Source organism: Mobula birostris, chromosome 6 (genome assembly GCF_030028105.1).
Source record: "Mobula birostris isolate sMobBir1 chromosome 6, sMobBir1.hap1, whole genome shotgun sequence".
Taxonomy (NCBI): domain Eukaryota; kingdom Metazoa; phylum Chordata; class Chondrichthyes; order Myliobatiformes; family Myliobatidae; genus Mobula; species Mobula birostris.
The window spans coordinates 119,437,570-119,450,608 of NC_092375.1; the positions used below are offsets into that span (position 1 = coordinate 119,437,570).

Sequence of the window (13,039 nt, forward strand, 5' to 3'; positions counted from 1 at the left end):
TTGGATAGATTTCTTCCTTGTGATGCTTCATCTCTTTCCCATCTCTCTTGAAGATGCTGACTTTCACCAGGATTATGTTTCCTACTCATTACTAGAACATATGATCAATTTTTTATGTACCACGCATTTTAACGCAGAGGTTAGTAAACTGAGATTAAGAGAAGGCATCTTGACTAAAGATAGGCAGCTCTACATGTATTCTTTGGAACTCGATCTGCATGACTTCATACTTTACCACCGTTATCATATTTTGTCACCGTTATCCCTTAATTTGGTCTAGTATAGGACCGGAGGGCATAGCTTCAAAATACAAGGACATCCCTTTAGAACAGAGATGAGGTGGAATTGTTTTTTGCCAGAGAGTGGTAAATCTGTGGAATTTATTGCCACAGATGGTTGGCCATGCCATTGGGTATATTTAAAGTGGAGATTGATCAATTCTTTATTAGTTAAGGCATCAAATGTTACAGGGAGAAGGCAGGAGAGTGGCATTGAGAAGAATAATAAATCAGCCAGGATGGAATGGCAGAGCAGACTCAATGGGTTGAATAGCCTAATTCTGCTCCTATGCTTTATGGTCTTATTAGAGAATCTTGAGTGCTGCTGTTAAGTTACAGCTTATTACAGGTGTGTGTTTTGAAAATTTTGAGTCAAAAACAGAGATGAATAGATACCTGGATAGAGGATGTGGGGATGGAGCAGGAAAATAGTGTTACAAATCAGCAAATTCTTCCTGAATGGGAAGGGGCCTGCATCTCCTCCCATTTGGTTGCTTGGATGTGCACTTACTCCTATTCTTGTGAATCAGGAGTGCACATCCAAGCAACCCAACTTTCAATTTATAACACTTAATTATGCTTAGAGTATGCCTTTAAATTTAAGTGAAGTTTCACTGCGTGGAGTCCAATTTGGCCATGAAGTACCCCATTTAAGATTTCTATTTACAGTACTCTGCATAACTCTTAGGCACATATACGGTTGCAAGAAAACATTTGTAAACCCTTTGCAACTACCTAGTTTTCTGCATTAATTACTCAAGCAATGTGGTCTGACCTTCATCTAGGTCACAATAATAGACAAACACAATCTGCCTAAACTAATAAACACACAAGCAATTGTACTTTTCATGTCTTTATTGAACATATTGTTGGACTTCTCTACTGGCTGTTGTTGGAGTAGCAGCGCTTTTATAGGTGTTCCTACTCTCCTTAATTTACTGCTTCCAACTTGTTTTGAAAACTTACTTTTAAACACAATATTGCTTTATGATGAGTCGTGCTAAAGTTACTAAAAAAAGAAGAGGACCCTCCTGTAACTTTGGAATCCATTATGGTAACACTTTGGAAGCATAAAAATGAACTTTTGGAGGAGTTCCAACAACTCAGTGCTGAATTTAAACGGATGGATGGAAAATTGGATTCTATTCAAAGAACTTTAATTGAACACGATAAACGGATAAAAGTGAACGAAGACACTCTGACGATGTTCGACGCGAAGATTGACGACCTGGAACAGATCTGTGATAAACAGTTAAAGGTTAATGAAACATTAAGACAGAAGATTATCGACTTAGAAAATAGAAACAGAAAAAATAATCTACGTATTCTGGGTTTTAAAGAGTCATTGGAAGGTAATCAGCCTTCAGAATTTTTTTGAAACCTTTTGGCTAAATTATTTCTGAATATTTTAAAATTGCCATCTAGACTGAGCTCACAGGTTCGCCTCTACCAAGACCTCCTCGGGGAGGACGCCCCCGTTCAGTGATAATTTGTCTTCACGACTTTCAAACAAAGGAACTTTTAATTCGTGAATCTCTTCGGAAAGGTATGATTGATTAGGAAGACCACAAGTTCAGAATTGTGGAAGATTTTTCACCCGAGGTGTTGAATGAGCGCTTCAAATTTTAAAAAGTCATGTCTGAGCCGTATAATAAAGGTTTTAAACCCTCTCTTCGATACCCCGCTCGTCTTAGAATCATTTTGAAAAATGGCTCTCACAGATGGTTTCATTCGACCGAAGAAGTGCAGGATTTCTTGAGTGCTGAATCAATTTCAGAAGTTTAACTGTTCAGTAACTCTTTAAATAAATTTATGCTGCGTCCGTCTGCCTAATGGATCCTTTTTTTAAAATCAGCAGTTTTAACTACTCATTACTTTTTTTTAATGAACAATTTTTTTTACTCTTGGTATACCTTTGTATCTAATTTTTTTTTGTATCTTTATCTCCTTGTTTAGAAGATTAAGGATTTAATATTAGTAAGTTTTCTTTGTGTTAATACTTTCAAAGTTAATATATTTTGAACTTCCATATTTCTTATATTTTTTATACTATAATTCTTTGAGGTTTTGTTTGATATGGTTAATTTTGCTCTTTTTTTTTGTTATGTCTTGTTGGAAGCAGTTTTGCCTTGAAATTTTTTTTGGAGCTCAGCCAGTAGATTGTTCTGGGAGGGATGATAGGTTTAGCTGTCGACTGCCCTTTGGTCGATTTTCTCTCTTTGGGTGGGAAGTGGAGAGAGGTTTTCTTTTTTTCTATCAGCTGTTTGGTTCTCTTAGCTTCATTTGTTGCTTGGTTACTTTTTCTTAAAGCTGATTGTTTGGATTTAATATATATTCCAGCAGTTTTTATTCAAATATCTCCTTTAAGCAATATTTAAAATGGACCATATTTCTAATTTACTTAGTTTTAATGTGAAAGGATTAAACCATCCTGTGAAACGTAATAAGATATTTAATTATATTAAGAAATTGAATGTCTCAATTTTTTTTTACAAGGAACTCATGTTCGTAAATGTGATAATTTACATTTTTTCAGACATTGGAAGGGTTTATCTTTCCATTCCTCCTTTCAGGCTAAGGCAAGAGGAGTTTCGATTTTTATAGACAATTCGGGCATTTTGTTATAGTCTTAGGGAAATTAGATAATAAATTAATAGTTTTTGCTAATTTGTATGCCCCGAATATAGGTGATCGAGGCTTTTTTGAACGTTTTTTTCATCTTTTACCAGGTGTAAGTTTATATTCTTTGATTTTAGGAGGAGACTTCAACTGTTGTTTAGATCCTGGTTTAGAACTTGCTTCTTCTAAACGATTGACTTGTAGTAGAACTGCCTCCTTTATCCAATCTTTTCTAATGAAATGTGATATTGTTGACGTTTGGTGTTTTCTTCATCCAACAGATAAAGAGTACTCATATTTTTCTCATGTTCATCATACGTATTCCAGGATTTTTTTTTTGTTGATAACCAATTGATTCCATTAATTCGATCCTGTGAATATAAAGAAATTGCTGTTTCAGATCATGCTCCTGTGTTTTTATCTTTAAATCTTCCAGGTATTTCCAAAATAAATAGATTCTGGCGTTTTAATTCAACTCTGTTATCAGATAAAGGTTTTTTAAAATTTTTGGAGAGACACATTATACTCTTTTTTGAAGAGAATATGCTAGAAGGGACTTCTAGTCTTATTTTATGGGATACTTTTAAGACTTATATTAGAGGTCAAATTATTTCTTTTACCGCTAGTGTTAGGAAAAAGCTAATAATTGAATTGAATTGAATTGACCAATCAGTTGAAACAGTTAGACCAAAAATATGCTTTGGCTCCAGATCCTGTTTTATATAAAAGACGTGTTGAAATTAAAACTAAATATGATCTGCATTTAACTTATCCAATTGAAATGCAACTTTTAAAAGATAAAAGTCAGTTTTATGTTCATGGAGATAAAGCGGGTAAACTATTAGCTAACCAATTAAAGACCTTTAACGTCTCATTAAAGAAATCTGTAAAGCTAATGGTGATAAAACATCTGATCATTTAGAAATAAATGATGCTTTTAGAGAATTCTACTCTAAACTTTATAGTTCTGATCCTCCTAAAGATAACACTCTAATGAATAATTTTTTAGATCGATTAAACATTCCTGCACTTTCTGATGATATTCGAAAATTGTTGGATCAACCTATTTCCTATGAGGAAATTGCCGAGGTTGTTCATTCTTTGCACTCGGGGAAGGCTCCGGTCCTGATGGATTTTCTGGAGAGTTTTATAAGGCTTTTCCTCTCTGCTTATACCTCATTTTTATTCTGTCCTTTCCAACTCTCTTAAATTAGGTAAGTTGCCACAGTCTTTTTATGAAGCCTCTATTTCGCTTATTCTTAAAAAGAATAAGGATCCGATCAAATGTTCTTCTTATGTACCTATTTCCTTACTTAATGTTGATACTAAAACTTTTGGCTCGTAGGATTGAAAATATTTTGCCATCTATTATCTCTGATGATCAGACTGGATTTATCAAATATTGATACTCCCACTTTAATATTCGTCATTTATTGAATGTTATTTATTCCCCTTCTTAAGAGATTTCAGAATGAGTGATATCCTTAGATGCTGAGAAAGCCTTTGGTCGGGTTGAATGGAATTATTTACCTAAAACTTTAGAAAAATTTAACTTTGTGTCCAATTTTATTCAATGGATTAAATTACATTATTTATCTCTTTCCACTCAGGTTCTTACTGACTCTCAGTACTCTAAACCATTCAAACTTTATCGCGGAACTAGACAAGGTTGTCCCTTGAGTCCTTTGCTTTTTGATTTGGTCTTAGAACCTTTAGCTATTGCTTTCCAGGAGTCTAATGATATCACTGGTATTTTAAGGAGGGGTATTACGCATAAAGTTTCGCTTTATGCTGATGACCTTTTGCTCTACATTTCTAACGTGGAGTCTTTTTTATCTTCTCTACTTTCTTTACTTTCTTGCTTTGGTCAGTTCTCTAGGTATAAACTTAACTTTCATAAGAATGAACTTTTTCCTTTGAATAATTTGGTATTAGTTAATACTAATCTTCCTTTTAAAATTGTAATAAATCAATTTACTTATTTGGGCGTAACAATTACTAGGAATTATAAATTCCTTATTAAGGAAAATTTTTTTACACTTCTGAATTATGTTAAGAAGGCACTTTCAAATTGGTCACTAATTCTATTAGAAAGAATATTTTGCCTAAATTTTTATATTTATTTCAGGCCATGCCTGTTTTTATTCCTAAATCCTTTTTTGAGTCTTTGGATTCTATTATATCTTATATATGGAAAAATAAAATTTCTCAATTAAGTAAAGTTCATCTTCAAAAAGCTAAAAAGAAGGGAGGTTTCGCCTTACCCAATTTCAGGTTTTATTACTGGGCAGTCAATATACGAAATCTTACATTTTGGTTATGTTATATTAATCGAGAGGACTGTCCGATCTGGGTTTCTTTAGAAGCTAATTCTGTTAATAAATTCTCTATTATTTCTCTTCTCGGATCCTCAATTCCTTTATCTTTAAGTAATTTAACTGATAATTTTGTAGTTAAGCACATTTTGAGGATTTGGGTACAATTTAGAAAATATTTTGGTTTATTGAGTTTTTCACTTTCCAGTCCCATTTTTTTCTAACTGTTTTTTAAACCTTCTATGTCTGATGTAGTTTTTAAAGAGTGGAATAGATTGGGTATTAAATGTTTTTATGATTTGTTTTTTGAAGATTCTGTGTCTTCATTTGAACAACTGTCAGTTAAGTATAGCCTACCAAGAACTCACTTCTTTTGATATTTACAAATTAGAGATTTTTTTGCGTCCTCAAGTTCATACATTTCCTAAAAGTACAGATAAAAATTTACTTGATATAATTTTTAATTTGAAACCCTTCCAAAATGCATCTATTTTTAATATTTATGCTATGTTGTTGGGAATGAGAAATATTCCTTTAGATAAAATTGAAAATCTTTGGGAACAAGATTTACAGATTTCAATCTCCGAGGACACTTGGAATGAAATTTTTAAATTGGTTAATGCCTCATTGTTATGTGCCCATCATTCCCTTCCACAATTTAAAGTGGTTCATAGAGCCCATATGTCTAAAGATAAGCTCTCCCGTTTTTATTCAGATATATCTTCCTTTTGTGATAGATGTAATATTGGAGAGGTTTATTAATCCATATGCTTTGGACTTGTCTAAGTCTTGAAAAAATATGGGAAGGAAGTATTTCAAACTTTTTTGGTGCTTTTTAAAATAAATTTTAAACCTAATCCTTTGATGGCCTTATTTGGTATTGTTGGAGGAAATGATATTATTTTGGAGGAACAGGATCTGCATATTTTGGCCTTTATAGTCATAGTCATACTTTATTGATCCCCGGGGAAATTGGTTTTCATTACAGTTACACCATAAATAATTAAATAGTAATAAAACCATAAATAATTAAATAGTAATATGTAAATTATGCCTGGAAATAAGTCCAGGACCAGCCTATTGGCTCAGGGTGTCTGATCCTCCAAGGGAGGAGTTGTAAAGTTTGATGGCCACAGGCAGGAATGACTTCTTATGACGTTCTGTGTTGCATCTCGGTGGAATGAGTCTGTGGCTGAATGTACTCCTGTGCCCACCCAGTACATTATGTAGTGGATGGGAGACATTGTCCAAGATGGCATGCAACTTGGACAGCATTCTCTTTTCAGACACCACCGTGAGGGAGTCCAGTTCCATCCCCACAACATCACTGGCCTTACGAATGAGTTTGTTGATTCTGTTGGTGTCTGCTACCCTCAGCCTGCTGCCCCAGCACACAACAGCAAACATGATGGCACTGGCCACCACAGACTCAGAGAACATCCTCAGCATCGTCCAGCAGATGTTAAAGGACTCAGTCTCCTCAGGAAATAGAGAGGCTCTGACCCTTCTTGTAGACAGCCTCAGTGTTCTTAGACCAGTCCAGTTTATTGTCAATTCATATCCCCAGGTATTTGTAGTCCTCCACCATGTCCACACTGACCCCCTGGATGGAAACAGGGGTCACCGGTACCTTAGCTCTCCTCAGGTCTACGACCAGCTCCTTAGTCTTTTTCACATTAAGCTGCAGATAATTCTGCTCACACCATGTGACAAAGTTTCCTACCATAGCCCTGTACTCAGCCTCATCTCCCCTGCTGATGCATCCAACTATGGCAGAGTCATCAGAAAACTTCTGAAGATGACAAGACTCTGTGCAGTAGTTGAAGTCCGAGGTGTAAATGGTGAAGAGAAAGGGAGACAAGACAGTCCCCTGTGGAGCCCCAGTGCTGCTAATCTCTTATAGCCAGAAGGGCATTGTTGCTTAAGTGGAAGGATGCGACTCTGGCTACTCACACTCATTGGTTTCATGATGTTATGTCTTGCTTAAATTTAGAGAAGATTCGCTGTTCAATTTCCGAACTTAGACAAGATTTTTTAACATTGTGGGGACCTTTTTTGAATTATTTTCATAATCTTTGATTTGCTATTAAGCACAGATGTTGACAAATAATATGTTATACTATATGTAAAGGATCTTTTCCTTTTCTTTTTTTTTAACCTAACGGCTGTTTTTTCTGATAGTGGGTTTAGATTTTTTTTGTAGTAATATAATTATCTCTTTTCAATATTATGTTTAAATTTAATTTTATATGGATATGGGTATGGGATTTTATATGGATATCACACCTTATGCAATATTATGTTTAAATTTAATTTTATATGGATATGGGTATGGGATTTTATATGGATATCACACCTTATCTGTGATTTCATTATATTATAATTGATATATATTCTACTGTACTCTGTATTCTTTTATGTTAGAAATTAGTAAAAATTTTGGAAAAGGAACATATTGTTTAATCATTCACAGTCCAGGCTGGAAAAAGTATGTGAAACCTTGTATTTAATAACTGGTAGAAACTCCTTTAGCAGCAATAACCTCCACCAAACGTTCCCTGTGACTGCTGATCAGACTTGCACAATGGCAAGGAGGAATCTTATACTATTCCTCAATACAAAACTGATTCAGTTCATCAATATTTCTGGGATGCCTGGCATGAACAGCCCTCTTCAGGTCATGCCACACCATCTTAATTGAATTAAGGTTCGGACTCTGACTTGGCCTTTCCAAAGCATGAATTTTCTTCCTTTTAAACCATTCTATTGTTGATTTACTCTCGTGTTTCAAATCATTGTCTTGTTGCATCATCCAACTTCTATTAAGCTTCAAGTGGCAGACTACTACCCTGACATTCTCCTATAAAATGTCTTGATACAATTTTGAAATTATTGTTTGAAATAATTGCAAGCTGTCCAGGTCCTGAGGCAGCAAAGCAGCCCCAAACCCTGATGCTCCTTCCACCATGCTTCACAGTTGGGATGAGGTTTTGGTGTTGGTGTGCAGTGTCCTTTTTCCTCCAAACATAGTGTGCATTTCTGCCACAAAGTTAAACTTATGTTTCATTTGTCCACAGAACATTGTGGAACATCCAGATGGTCTTTTGCAAACTTGAGATATGCAGCAATATTTTTTTTGGCAAGCAGTGGTTTCCTTCGTTGTGTTCTTCTACGAACACTAGTCTCGTTCAGTCTTTTTCTTATAGTGGACATGTGAGCAGAGACCTTAGCAAATTTCAGAGATTTCTGCAGCTCTTTTGCTGTTACCTTTGAGTTCTTTTTCACCTTATTCAGCATTGCACATTGTGCTCCTGGTATGATCTTTGCAGGACGCCTACTCCTAGGAAGAGTAGCAACAGTACTGAATTTCCTCCATTTGTGGACAATTTCTGTTACTGTGGACTGATGAACAGTCAGGTCTTTAAAAATACTCTTGTAGCCTTGATGCTAGTTTCATGCATCTCTGCAGTTCTTCTTCAAAGGCATGGTGCACATAAACGATTTTTTCTTGAGAAGAGCAGGCTCTGTCAGTAACCTGACTTTGTCTTTTGTCTTCTATAACCTACACCTTCAATCTCATCTCATTGATTAGAACACCTGACTCCAAATAGCTTTTGTAGAATGCATTACCCCAGAGGTTTTCATTACTTTTTTGAACCTGGACTGTGACTGTGTCAATGGTGTACTGAGTATTGATGAGAAGTACAGTTGTTTTTGGTGTTATTAGTTCAGGCAGATTATGCTTGTCTATTATTGTGACTTAGATGAAGATCAGATCACATTTATTGCAAAGGGTTCCCAAACTTTTTCTTGTAACTGTGCCTTTGGAACTAAGGTGCTTCAGACATTTGCACAGTACTGTAGTAATTTTATGTATTGTAATCATGGTTGGGAAAAAGGGAAGGGAGAGGGGAGGAGCAGGAAGCACCAGAGAAACATTCGGTAATGGTCAATAAACCAATTGTTTTGAATCAAGTGACCTTGTCAGTGTCTTAGGGCTAAGTGTGTCTGCACCTATGTCACCCCCATCCCACCCCTGGCACTCCTTTGCCACCTGTCCCATACCCCTCCCATGGCACACCACCCTCACCATTCCCAGCATACTTTACTCTCACAAGATTTACCAACTCACTCTGCTCCAAGTTGACAAATACAGCACAGTGCAAAAGTGTTAGGCACCCTAGCTATATATACATGCCTAAGACTTTTGTATAGTACTCTATATACAGCATCTGGAGCCACGTGGATTGTATTACAGACATTAGTGTGAGAGTAAAAATCTAAAGTGTTTATATCTAGCTATTAAAAAAAATTATATTCAGACTCTAGTTAGGCTGCCTTTTTAAATAAATGCATCTGGGTTAGTTTGAATTAGTATTTTGTTAACCACTGATGACTAATATTTTTTTTTAAATTATATGGTTATGTTCAGCCTTATAGAGAGGTTTTCAGTTTCCCGTTTTCAGTGTTTGGCTCCAGTGTGACCTTGAGGGTATGCTCAGTTTTTCGAAAGCAGACAATTCCCTAAAGCTCTGCCTAATTACTTTATGTGTAAGCTTGAAGAGAAAAGTACTGGATGTTCATTTGCTTGTTGAGGACATAACAGCTGAGAATGTACTTAACGCTCAGTGCTTTTTCCAGCTAGACTAGGTCCATGATCACAATCAAAATCAGGTTTAATATCACTGGCATATGTCATGAAATTTGTTTTGTGGCAGCAGTACATTGCAATACATTAAATCTATAAATTACAATAAGAAAAATATATTAAAATTAAATAAGTAGAGCAAAAAGCGAGGAAAAATAAATGCTAGTGTTCATATATTCAGTGTTGGTTCAGAAATCTGAATACAGAGAGGAAGAAGCGGTTCCCTGAAATGTCTGTGTGTCTTCAGATTCCTGTATGACTTCCTTGATAGTAGCAATGAGAAGAAGGCATGTCCTGGGTGATGGGGGTACTTAATGATGGATGCTGCCTTTAGAAGGTATCCTTGATGCTAAGGAGGCTAGTGCCCATGATGAAGCTGGTGAAGTTTACAACTTTCTGAAGCTTTTTTTGATCCTGTGCAGTGGTCCCTCCATACCATATGATAATGCAGCCAGTTAGAATGCTCTCCATGCTGCATGGTTCTATATCTGTAGGAATTTGTGAGTGTCTTTGGTGACATACCAATTCTCTTAAAACTCCTAATGAGATATAGCTGCTGTTGTGCCTTCTTTATAATTGCATCATTATGTTAGGCCTGGGATAAATCCTCAGAGATGTTGACACCCAGAAACTACTCAACTTTTTCCACTTCTGATCCCTTGATGAGGAATAGTGCATGTTCCCCCAATTTCTTCCTGAGGTCTGCAAGCAATTCTTTGGCCTTCCTGACATTGAGTGCAAGGTTGTTGCAACAGCACCACTCAACTAGCTGAACAGGTTAGGACTTTATTCCTTGGAGTGTAGAAGAATGAGGGGAGATTTGATAGAGGTTTACAAAATTATGAGGGGTATAGGCAGAGTAAATGTGAATAGGCTCTTTCCACTTAGATTAGGAGAGATAAATACGAGAGGACATGGCTTTAGGTTGAAAGGGGAAAAGTTTAGGGGAAACATTAGGGAGAACTTCTTCACTCAGAGATGATGGAAGTGTGGAACGAGCTGCCATCTGATCTGGTAAATGTGGGCTCACTCTTAAGTTTTAAGAATAAATTGGATAGGTACATGGATGGGAGAGGTCTGGAGGGTTATGGACTGGATGCAGGTCAATGGGACTAGCAGAATAATGTTTCAGCACAGACTAGAAAGGCCGAATGGCCTGTTTTCCATGCTGTAGTGTTCTATGGTTCTAAGCAGAGTATATAGCAGTCGCTGGTTTCCCTCTGATACAGCCATCCTGCTCTGAGGTCTCTTAATTTTACTTTCTGAAGGCTGTACATTTGCCAGCAGGATAGTTGGAAGTGGAAGTTGAAGGCCACTGTGTTTCAATCTTACCTGTAGGCTGGCAAGGTGTCCCTGCTTTCATTTTCTTAAAGGGGATCGGCACTTGTGACCGGAGTCTGTCTTCCAAGGCTCACTGATTTTGAGTATTGATGGTTTTATTTTAACATCTTAAGACGATGCTGCTCTATTTGTTTTATACTTCTGACTGTGTGGCTAACCAGAGCTCCAATGCCATTTTTATTTTGCTGATGACACCACTATCATTGGCCCAATTAAAGGTAGTGACAAATCATCACCTTGGAGAGAGATTCAAAATCTGGCTGAGTGGTGTCATAACAACAATTTTTCACTCAATTTCAACAAGATCAAGGAGCTGATTATTGACCAGGAGGAGAAAACCACAGGTTCATGACCTAGTCCTCATCGAGGCTTCAAAGATGGAGAGGGATAACTTTAAATTCGTCAGTGTTATCATTTTAGATGACCTGTCCTGGGCTTAGCACGTAAGTGCAATTACAAAGAAAGAACAGCAGCATCGCTACTTCTTTAGAAGTTTGCGAAGGTTTATCATTACATCTAATACTTTGACAAGCTTCTAAAGATCTGTGTTGGAGGGCACATTGAGTGTTTGCAATACAGCCTGGTATGGGAACACCAATGGCCTTGAATGGTAAATCCTGCAAAAAGTAGTGAATAGAGCCCAGTCCATCATGGGTAAAGTCCTCCCCACCATTGAGCACATCTACACAGAGCCCTGTTCATGAAAGCAGCATCTATCATGAGAGACCCTACCACCCAGGTTATACACTCTTCTCGCTGCTGCCCTCAGGAAGAAGGTAGAGGAGCCTCAAGACTCACCACCAGGTTCAGGAACAATTATTATCCCTCAACCAGCAGACCCGTGAATCAGTGGGGATAACCTCATTCAACTTCACTTTCCCTATCACTGATCTGTTCCCACAACCTATGAACTCACTTTTGAGAATTCTTTATCACGTGTTCTTAATATATATCGCTAATTTATTAATTTTTTTCTCTTTTGTATTTGCAGTTTGTTGTCATGCACATTGGTTGTTTGTCCTGTTGGATGTGCTTTTTCGTTGATTTACTGTTTCATGGATTTACTGAGTATGTCTGCAAGAAATCGAATCTCATGATTGTGTATAGTGACATAAGTATTTGATAATAAATTTACTTTGAACTTTGAAGTACGCATGTCTGTGACTCCGGTTTTCAGTTGTAGTAGGCCTAAATAGGGATATTTGATGATTTTCCGTTGGAGTTGCACGCAAAAAGTCGCTGCTTAATGGTGTCATCTTACCATGTCTATTAACTTATTAATTAAAGGCTCTGTGTAATTTTTGTTTCCTCTCTACCTTACAGTGACTGACATTTGCCAAACAAGGTGCAACTGACATAATTTAGATGTTGCTCTTCCTGACCCTCTGCTCGCATTAGTTAATATGACACAGTAGAGGTTTAAATCTTGCATCCACTTGTCTGAAATGGTCACCTTTTTGTTGCATACATCAGTCTGATCACATGTTACCTTGGAGACACAAAGGCCTGCAGATGCTGGAACCTGGGACAAAAGCAAACTAATGGAAGAACTCAGCGGATTAGTAACATCTATGGATTGAAATGGGCAAGCAATGTTTCAGTCAAGATCCTTTCTTTGGGGGTCTTAACTCAAACAGCTGACTGTCTATTTCTCTCCATAGTTGTTGCCCGCCCCGCTGAATTCTTCCAACAACACGTTACTTTAGGTTTGTATTAATGTGTCTATATTGAGCTCTCAAAATTGATGCCTACATTGATGGTAAGATAACACCATAAAACAAAGGAGCATAATTAGGCCATTCCCCTCATCAGCTTTCTCTGCCATTTAATCATGGATG

At 36.7% G+C, this 13,039-nt stretch overlaps 2 protein-coding genes across 2 annotated transcripts in view; both read left to right on the forward strand.

Annotated features, from left to right (window-relative positions):
• Positions 1–13,039, forward strand: part of LOC140199320 (myosin light chain 3, skeletal muscle isoform-like) — a 195,291-nt gene that overhangs the window by 119,686 nt on the left and 62,566 nt on the right. The gene's annotated exons all lie outside the window — the stretch shown is intronic.
• acadl (acyl-CoA dehydrogenase long chain) overlaps positions 1–13,039 on the forward strand; it is a 118,685-nt gene that overhangs the window by 52,070 nt on the left and 53,576 nt on the right. The window lies entirely within an intron of this gene.